This window comes from Desmodus rotundus, chromosome 12 (genome assembly GCF_022682495.2).
Source record: "Desmodus rotundus isolate HL8 chromosome 12, HLdesRot8A.1, whole genome shotgun sequence".
Classification (NCBI taxonomy): Eukaryota; Metazoa; Chordata; class Mammalia; order Chiroptera; family Phyllostomidae; genus Desmodus; species Desmodus rotundus.
This window is the reverse complement of record NC_071398.1, coordinates 1,824,162-1,834,035: the sequence shown is the minus strand read 5'-3', so window position 1 is coordinate 1,834,035 and position 9,874 is coordinate 1,824,162. Positions and strand designations below refer to the sequence as shown.

The 9,874-nt window shown below is 59.3% G+C and overlaps 1 long non-coding RNA gene across 1 annotated transcript; it reads right to left on the bottom strand.

Annotated features, from left to right (window-relative positions):
- Positions 1-613: 613 nt before the first annotated feature.
- Positions 614-3,737, bottom strand: LOC128779802 (uncharacterized). Its single transcript, XR_008425877.1, has 3 exons — positions 3,602-3,737; positions 3,317-3,380; positions 614-2,822 (listed from the first exon to the last, which is right to left on the bottom strand). It is a non-coding gene; the product is annotated as an uncharacterized lncRNA (long non-coding RNA).
- Between the last annotated feature and the right edge of the window lie 6,137 nt (positions 3,738-9,874).

The window sequence follows — 9,874 nt, the reverse complement described above, 5'->3', positions numbered from 1 at the left end:
AGCGACACCCCTCCCCCACCCACACCCCTGGAAGGAGAGGGTGAACTTAATAAGTATGCTCCTATCTAATGTGTCTATTTTAAAATACCAAACAGTAAGGGGATGTATTCCTTCTTTCTCCCTCTCTCCCCCTCAGTCCAGAGGGCCCCTCTGCAGAGCACAGGTCCTTGGCTGGCCCAGCGGGGACCCCAGGCAGGTAGGAGGGACATCCTGTCAGCAGCCTTAGCCAACCATGGACAGCGACTAGCCCCTGAGACCTCAGACAAAGGGCTGTGAGGGCAGGGCAAAGAAGAGCACCCCCCTGAGTATCCTGGAGGGCTGGGGGGGGCGCCCCTTGGCTAGGCACTGAAGGACCGCAGGCTCTGCTCCCCGGGGGACAGGGTGGAGCTGCGGGAGGGGGGCACCGCCCTCTGGAACATAGGAAGTTCTCTGTAACCACCTCCCGCACTTATGGGGAACTCTTTCTGGTCCACGCCCAGGGGTCATGGTGGAGCAGGCGTGGACCTTTGGGGCCTCCGTGTGGGGAACATCCCGCACCACTGCTGTCCCCCCCGCCCCCTCCCCCCGTGGCTGAGACTGTTCACAAACGGTTCACAAAATGCACCTGATGTTTTAAAACTGCTCATAAAAGTGCATCAATCAGCACAGGCTTGAAACAATTAGTTCCCCGTGCCCGGGAAAAACGGCCCCTTCGTCATCGCCCTGAGTGCGTGAGGGTTTCATTCCAAAGACAACAAACAGGCCTCCGAAGGCTGTCCTCCTGCCGCCTGTAGGGGAAGGAATCTCATTAAAACAAAGAAAAATATGAATATTTCATAGCACGATCTCCCCACATCTCCTTTTTACTTAAGCCGCTGACAGCCCCGAAAACGCCCCAAAAAAGAACGTACAAAATCCCACGGGTGAAAAGCTGTCAGAGCCCGGATTTAATCAACAGCTTGGTGCGCCCAGCTCGGGACCTTCAGAGCGGACATGCAACTCCCCCTGTCCACCCCCCTACACACACCCATGTGTCCCAGCTCTTGCCTGGTCTCCCACCTCCAACCCCGAAGGCCTCCCCTGGTCTCCCGAGGTGTCCCGAGGTCAGCCCGTGCTGCCCTTCTGCTGTGGAGAACCTGGGGGGCCAGCTGGAGGCCCCAGGGCAGTGTCCGCTGCCTGCCCGGAGGACTCAGGATGGCAATGGAGACCCGTAATAAGCCATCGACAAAGGGAACTTCATGACCTCACCACTACAACAGACTGGAGGACCAGTGCCCCGGGATGAAGGCGGCTTTCTGGAAGTCACACATAAGCTGGGGGCAGAGCCAGGGAGTGGACCCCGGCTCCTTGTTCTCCTGGGGACTCCAAATTGTTTCCACATACTAGCCTGCAGGGCTGGCGGTCCTCTCCATTGTTGGAACAGTTCTTGAATCTGGGCTTCTGCACTCATCACCTGCGGCTGGACAGGGCCCTGTGACCCCGCTATGGACCCTCCTCCCTCCTCTTCTTGACTGGACACATGTCTTTCTCCATCTGCTGGGTTGGTTTGGATTCCAAGAGCCAACAGCTCAAATAAACGGACTTAAACCAAAAAGGGATTTTATCACTGAAATGCCCACGGGGGGGGGGGGACTTCAGGCAGAGCTTGATCCAGGGGCTGGGCCCATGTCACCAGACCAGGGCTTCTTCCTCTGTGCTCTGCTCTCCTGTAGCCTCCGTCCTTGGGTGAGCCATCCTACTCAGCTCAGCTCGCTCTGGCCTGGCTCCCAGGAAAACTCCCAGCTCAGCTCATGGGCCCAGGTTGCAGGGCGGCATGCCCGCTCCCGAGCCTACCACTGTTCCGGGATGTGCTGGAGTATCAGCAGGCTGCTTCCTCTGGAGCCGCTCGCACCCCTGCCCCCAGCTCTCCTGGGAGGAGTGAATGGTGGGCTGTCCAGGGGCTTTTTGAGCCAGGATGAAATTCCACTGGCAAGTCTGCTTTTCTCTCCTAGAGAACAGAGAAGCGTGGCTTCGGGCAGTGAGCACACCACGGGGGTTTCAGATGGACTGGGCTGGGTCCAGATGGAATCTGAGTCCACCTGGGATATCAGCCAGGTTCCAGGGAACGTCCAGGTTCGGCAACCCGGTGACTCCACCTCTAGCTGGACTTCACCGCCGTCACCCAGGACTCGCTGGCTGCCCCTTACTCAAGCCTGGACACTGCTGCCCCGCTGAGGCAGCAGCCCCAGCTCAGGTTGGCTTGAGAGCCCATGTGCCTCCTCCCCTCGCAGCGCCATGCACACACGCGGCTACCCTGGGGCGGAGCCGTGGCACCAGGAGCCAGCCTCGTCTATCTCTGGTGTGTCACTCGGGCTGTGGGGGCGGGAACAGGGGCTGCTGGCAGAGGTTCGTGGCCCATTTCACAGAGCAAGGAGCTTGAGGAAGTTCGGGGGTAACTGGTGAGGAGCGACTGTTAACCTGAGTCGCCTGGCAAGTGGCAGGCAGAGCCTTTGCTCATGTCCTGCCCCTGGGGCTGCAGAGGGAACACTGAGCTCTGTGGCCCCCGAGTCCACAGTCAGAGGTGCCCCAAGACGCCTGGGCAGGTTCTCACTCCAGCAGCCCCATCCCCTGCCGAGGGGGCAGGCCGGTGGGACCAGGATGGTGGACAGGCACCTGGCCTGCTGCGTGGTGTCACCTGTCCTCCATCTCCGGCTCTTTCCGCACCCTGAGGTCAGACTCCCTAGTGGGGTGTCTGCCCACCTCCTGCTGGGAGCTGCCCCGGGTGCTCCTGGGGTGTCCTTTCACATAAGCAGGGCCAGATCAGAGCAGAGCAGCCGACTGGGAAAACTGGCTCCATTTATCTCCTGTGGGATAGGCAGGAAAAAGGGGGGGAGACAAGGGAAGGGAAGCCGACTGCACTCCCTGAGGTATTAGGCCCCGTCTAACTCCCATCCTGCCCCGTGTCTCTCTGCCTGCAGCCCAGCCCTGGACCCACCCTCCTCCCCCTCTCCCAGTCACCACGCCTCCTCGCTGAAAACCGTCACCGCTTGCTTCCTCCTTAATGGGGATAAAACCCAAACTCCTGGCCAAGAGGTAGATGGCTTCAGTGACATGCCCTCCTCTGTCCCGTGGGACTCCGGGTCAGCCACTCCCGCTCCGGGTGACTCGCCGATTCCACCTTAATCTGGACGGGACTGTGGTCCCCCTTTACCCTCAACCCCACAGCCTAGCACTGTTCCTGCCAAGAAGAGGGCGGCAGGAAGGGGGGAGGGAGGGGGGAGTCCCTACAGACTTCATCTGAAACTCTAAGTGCCGTCCCGGACTGAAGGAGCAGGAACCTGAGGGAAGCTGGCCCTACCCTGCAGACGATGGACTCCACTCCTCGGGCTGGCAGGGTGTGAGTTCACCTCCACGGGCTGGAGCTGAAAGAGAGAGGGCGGGAGCAGATAATGGGGCCGGCAGGAGCAGGGGGAGAGATGAAAGGAGAGGCCTGCTGCTGCCGGAGGGAATAGAAGGAAGGGGGTAAGAGCGGCTTTCTTCTAGAGGTTCATTTCCTTTCGCTTTTATTCCAAAGTGATAAAAGCAAATAAATTTGTGTTTAGAATCACAGGCACCGCACAAGGCCATTACAGAGAGACATTACCTTCCCGGTGACGCTCTGTCGGTTCCTCACGTCCAGCACGCAAAGTGGATTAAAATGCCACAGCCAAGCTGCGGAGGTGGTCAAAATGACAGAGCGCCATTAAACCCGCACATTTATCCCCCATCTTTGTCTCCACGGGGGCCCCAGGGTGGTGCTGTGTGCGCGAAGAGCTGGGGCCAGCCGGCTGGTGGGAGGGGGACTTGCCTGGGTGGGGCCCTAAGCACCTGCCTCCTCGCCCCAGCCTCCTGCTTGGACAGAGTCCAATCCCAGAATCAAAATAAGCAGAGAAGGACAGCCCTTAGGCCTGGGTGGCATTTAACTGGCACCCCCTCCCTGGGTGCCACGAAGTTCCCCAGGGAGCTGGTGGGCGGTGCTGGCTGAGAACTCCCGGGAGAGAAGGCGCAGGACAGGGCCAGCTGTGGGACCCACCCCGGAGGCTAGGCAGGGGCTGTCTGCAGGCCGTGGGGGCGGGGTGGGCAGAGCGCAGGAGGTCCCTCGGCCTGCTTCCTCTTGGTGGCAGCGGCGAAGACCGTCTCTGGGCTGTCCTGGGTACCCGAGCTAATCCTCACCACAGCCAGACAGCCCACAAGGAGAGGAGGCTGGTGCCCCGGTTTCCTAGAGGAGGAAGCCGAGGCTCAGAGGCCAAGCAGCTGGCCCAGGTCCTGCACTGGGCTGGCCGGGAGGACAGTGAGTGGGAGTGAGGAGGGAAGTCAGCCCTGTGCCCCACATCTCCTGCCTGACTGCAGGAGGGCCACCCTGCCCCTCTTCCATCCCCTCCTCCCCTCACTGTCACTGTCGGATCTCACACTGGGCAGAGGCTGGATTGGTATTTCAGGTACTGTGACAATTCTTAAAATAGCCACCAAAGGGGAAAAGGTGAGCTCTGCCCCCGGGCGCTGAAGGCAGGGCCAGAGACCTGTGCTGGGGACCCACTGCACCTCCCTGCCTCCCTGGTGCCCACCCCAAAGGGTAAGCGCTGCTCCACGACCTCAGGTGGGCCCTGTGGGCAACAGCTGGGCAGGAAGTGCCAAGAAAAACTAGCAAAAAATAAGGGATTTGCACATGCCTTAAAGTGACAGAGACCGGGGGGAGTCGCACAGTGTGGCCAGGAGAAGGCTGTTGGCCAGCTGCTGACGTGCGGACGTTGGGCGTCCAGAGGTTGGCTCACAACCCCACCCCCATCCCCACCCCCATCCCCACCCCCACCCCCACCCCCTGGGTGCACACCTGGGAATGGGCCCAGCCCACCCTCAGGAGCTTTAAGACTCTGAACGCGTGGGTTCGAGTCAACAGGAGCGGCTGCTCCCCAGGCACCAGCAGCCCCGTCCCCAGGAACAAGGGACGTCAGAGTTCCTCAGCCATGTGACCCCCATCAGGGCCCTGGCCAGGAGTCCACTGGCTGGGCCACCCGCTTGCCTTGGGGTGAGGACCTGAGCCTATCGTCACCCACAGGGGCAGAAACCAGATGGCCAGCACAATGGCGGTGGGGAGGGACGCCACCTCCCTGAGCCCCAGTGTCCTGCAAATGAGCTCCCATAGCTACATAACGAGTTGTCACAAACTTGGCAGCTCAGAGCAACACGCATGTGCCACCCACATCGTCCGTGGCTCAGGCATCTGTGTCTGACACCCAGGGACCCTGGGAGTGTGAGTGGCACCCCCAGTGTCCTGTCCCCTGCTCAGCTCCTGTGGACGCAGCCTGTGGCTGCTTGTACGGAGTCCACCCGTCTCCCGTTCGGCTTCCTCTTTTCTCTGCCTTCGGTGTTCCCGGTGTATTGCCTTCTCCAGGGAACCCAGCCTCCTCCCTGTGTCCCCATAGGCCCGCCCCCGCCCTGCCCGGTGACATCTCAGGCTTCCTCCGCACTAGGACCCTCTTGTTCACCTTCCTGGCGGTCCCGGGCATCCAGAGCTCTCCTCCAACACCGTGTGTCTGACGCATCCATTTTCCTGCCAGCCTCCTCACTGTCCACCTTTCACAGCCGCACCGCTGGCCTTGGATGACCATCTGTGCTCTCGGTCACCTTTCCCGAGTCTCCCTTTGCTGCCCGTCCGAGTCTCCACCTTTGCTTCGTTTCCGGCTGCAGCCTCCTTGGACTGGAGGGGCCACGGTGAGCAGACTCTTGGGCAGTGTGGACGTCCCCGCTGCGTTTCTCAGGCCGCACCATCCCATGGGGGGAGCGTCCAGACCGTCGTCAGGGTTCTCCCGCCCGAGACACGGAACACGGAGATTCACAACGTAGTGTCTCGTGGTGACGGGGACCCAGGGTCCCCCTGCTCCCTGTCTACATCACACATACTGCCTGTCCACGGCGATGCATAAAACCACAACTTTTTAAAGATTGAAAAATAGGGAAATGCACTCAGTCACATTCACGGAGCCCACGTTTGACAAAAGGGAGACCCTTACTGGGAGCGGCCACTGTCACACCCACTCCGTGACTCTCCCAGGGACCTCTGTGCTCCCGAGTCACACAGCCGTCTGGGCTTCTGATCGGAAACAGGCCTCCCGGTGAGGCGTCGGCTGTGGTCTCGGACGGGAACTCGTGCAGCTTTGAACGGTTCCGCCTGAGTGTCTGCGGAGGTGCGCTGTACTCCGTTTCATTTGCCGAGGTGGAGGCATGTCACCTGAAATAATCCCAGCTGCCAGCCCACAGCCAGGCTGATAAAGGTATTAATGTCACTTCTCGCAGCCTGGCAGAGAGCCACACCCGGCTTGACAAGCTGACAAATGGCCCTGAGCCGTCTGGGCGCTGGGGGTGGGGGTGGGTTACGGCACCAAACAGCTTCTTCGGAGACGGCTGCCCTTGGGCAGAGCCGCCACAGGCTGGGACGCCCTGGTGGGGTCCCCACACCCATGCCCAGGCTGGGGTACGTCCAGTCCACTTGTCTACCTGGATGAGCCCCCCTGCGCAGGCCCAGTGCGCAGTAGTCCCTCACCACTCTTCACTTCCTTCATTCTCCCTGCCAGGGTGCCCGCCTCTTACCCCCTCCCTGCCCGGCACTCCCCGCTGTGACATCAGGGAGGCTGGGCCCACTGAGGACACCACGCCAGTCCATAGGGAAATAAGGGGTGATTTCAGGGGGTTACAGCTGGCTGGCTAGGCCTCATTCAGCCGGGGCTGGGGTACGTTTACTGGTCCTTGGGCCTGGCTCACATGGTTCTTAAAGACAAAGCAAGCAGTTCACACCTGCTAACCCCCCTCCCTCAGTGAATATTCAAGCTTCTCCCTGTCAGTGTTTCTGGCTCCTGGTGGAAGTGGGGCCAGTGGGGTGAGGCAGGTGTGACATCATAAGGTCAGGGAAGCCTGTCACTCACTCAGGGCCCCGCCAGGGCAGGTGCACAGCGGCCTCTGGACCCCCACCCCAGGGCTCGGCAGGTAGCCCCACCCCCTACATTGTCATCAGCCATGGAGCCCCCTCAGGGATCTGGGGTGTCTATGGTAGAGAAGTACATTGTTGGGGGAGATGACATGCCTTTGCACCACTCCTGAATCTGTGGCGACGTCGGAAACGGCTGCCTGGCTGCTGTATGTGGTCCACAGAGATGCTCAGTGTTTAGCTCATCCAATGGAATCCTTTAAAAAACTATTTGCCAACGCACAAAACTCAGGAGGTTCCACACCGGAGTCCAGACTGCCATCTGCCCTCAGAAAACAGTGCCACTTGGCAGCTCCGCAGCCCTGGTGTCCCCTGGGAACCTCTGAGCATTGCGGCTGGGCCGGGGGAGGGACCTGTGCGCCCTCCTTCTCTGCAGCCCACTGTGTCCAGCCAGCGGGCCCAGCAGGTGTGGTCCAGGGGGCGTCTGCGTGCACCAATGCCCAGGGATCTATTGTCTTCACAGCCAGTTTTATCTGAGTATTTCCCGGCCTCCTCTGGAGAAATGGTCTACACGGGACAATGGATGGACCTGCCAGTCTGTCTCTGTTCTGCGGGAAGAAGCCCATGGACAGCTGGTCTTTGTGGACGTCCCCATTCTAGTGGCACAGCTGACCGTGGCCCCTAGGCCTTCGCCTGATGGTCTACAGCAGCTGGGGGGCCCACACTCTCCCCCCGACCAGGAGAAGCACTTAGCCTTTCTGAAAATCACCCGCCGACTCTGTTCAACCTTTGTGGGCAAAAATTCACGTTAGAGTTGTTTACTTACTGAGGTAAAGAATACAGCCAACCGGAGGAAAAATAAAAAGTTCTGGCATGGCGTTCAGAGAGCACTCTTTCTCGCTTCTTCCTAAAGTCTCTCCAGGCCCCACCCCCCAGTGAACAAGCGAAAGCTTTTGGCTTTGTTTACCCTTGTAGAGACTTTCTCCCACGCCCACGCGCAAAAGCAGTGCCATCCCCCCCACCTCTAACTCAAACGGGGGCACGTTTCCTTCACTTTCACACTGACCGAAACACACATCTTGGAGCATCTTCCACGCAGCCACGGAGAGCAAGCCCTCTCGCTCCTGTCCGCACATCGGGGGAGACCCCGCAGCACGCGCGTCCACGATTCACCTGGAGCGACCTGGCTGAGGGACCCTGTGGGCGTTCCCACGTGTCTGCTGCTGCAAACATCGCGGTGACGTCAGCCTCGCACACGCGGACTGATCTGGACAGTCACCCACCGGCGACTCGCCTGCGGAGCCTCCAGCAGCACCCAGTCCTGGTGCGCACAATGAAGGACCCCCCTCGACCCGCTGGGTCTCCCCACCTGAGGTCACCTAGACGCCTGCAGGCCCCGCATCGGTCATGCTCTTCACGACCCTCCCAGATCCAAGGCCGACCCGCATTGGCCTGACCCACAGCCCCGCCTGTGGAGCTGTCCCAGAGCGTGGCAAATGAGATGATTTTTTACGTTAGCTGTCCTTTGAATTATCCGCAGCATTAATAAAGTGTAGCGTGCCCATAACTAGCAGGCCTTCTGACTTTATTACGTATACTTATGCCTGTTCTTTTTAATTACCCGGCACCCTCCGCGGAGGCAGCGGGGTGACTGAAACGACAGTGAAACGTGTCAGAGGGTGACAAATGCTCCAGCCTGCCCGAGGAGACAGAGAGAGAGAAGAAAAGTCTGGAAACACCGTCAGATTTTTTTTCATCGCCTTCATCGCCCGAAAGTTTCCCCATGTATTATTCATGTTATAACAGCGGCCCAAACAAATCATGATTTATTGAGTATTTTAATACAGCCTGTTAATGCTAGGCAATAAAGTGGATTTTAATATTTAATATGGCCTGTAAAGTTGGAACTTTTTTCAAGAGAGACCTTGTGGTTTTAAACAACAGTAGAGACAGGAGGTGACAGATGAGTCCCTCGGAGCATCCCCGGAGGCAGGGGGCCTGTAGGGAGCGGAGGGAATTCAGAGGCAGGTGTTGGCTTCGCTGTCCAGAGCATGGTGATGGCGAGGGCCACACAGCTGCGGTGTTGAGAAGTATGCTCCCTTGTCGGCATCTGCGAGGTCACAGCCGTGGGCTCGGTTCCTTGGGTGGGCTCTGTGGCCACCACAGTAGGTATTCTTTGCTGCACAGAGCTTAGTGGGACTACAGACGTCCTGCTCTCCTACTGGGGGGGGGCACTCGTGACCCACACTAGGCGGTGGGAAGCTGCCTGTATCCGTCGGGTTAGGGACGGGTGACTCCGTCAGAGTTCTGTGAGAATAGTATTAAAAACAAATTCACAATCAATCGCTCATCAGCTTTTGAAACAGAAGGTCTGATCGCCCCTTTTCGCTCTGCCCCAAATAGAAACCCATCCGTATGGCCTGTCACTCCCACCTCTGAAATCGAAGAAAACAGATCCGGAATCCACCAGCCCCGCCCCGTCCCAACACACTGTTCTGACTGGTTGGAATGGAGCCACTGGGATTGGTCAACGAAGATGCTAATGCAGATATTGCTGTGCGGCTTCGACTGGGCGGGGCAAGTCTTAGTCCTCCCGGTTGAAACAGGATGCCAAGAACTCCTTTGAGGGGTGGGCGGGGACTTGGTGCAGGCCGGAAGTTCAGCGCAGGAGGGAGGTAGCTCAGTGGAGGCTCCTCCCCCTTGGGCGGCTCCCCGGTCAACAGGGGCTGCTAGGTCCTGAGCCCCATTAGCCACCAGGAGCCTCGGGGGCCACAAGGCCAACAGCAAGTGTAAGATCTTAGGGCCCCACCTGGCTTCCGTGGTCTCCAAGAAGGAGAGAGAGCTGGAAGAAAGTGCCGGGGTGACATCTGTCCCTTTTATCCACCATGCATGGAGCCAAATTCAGCCACGCGGTCCCTCCTCGCCACACTGAGGACTGGCGAATGCGAGCCAACC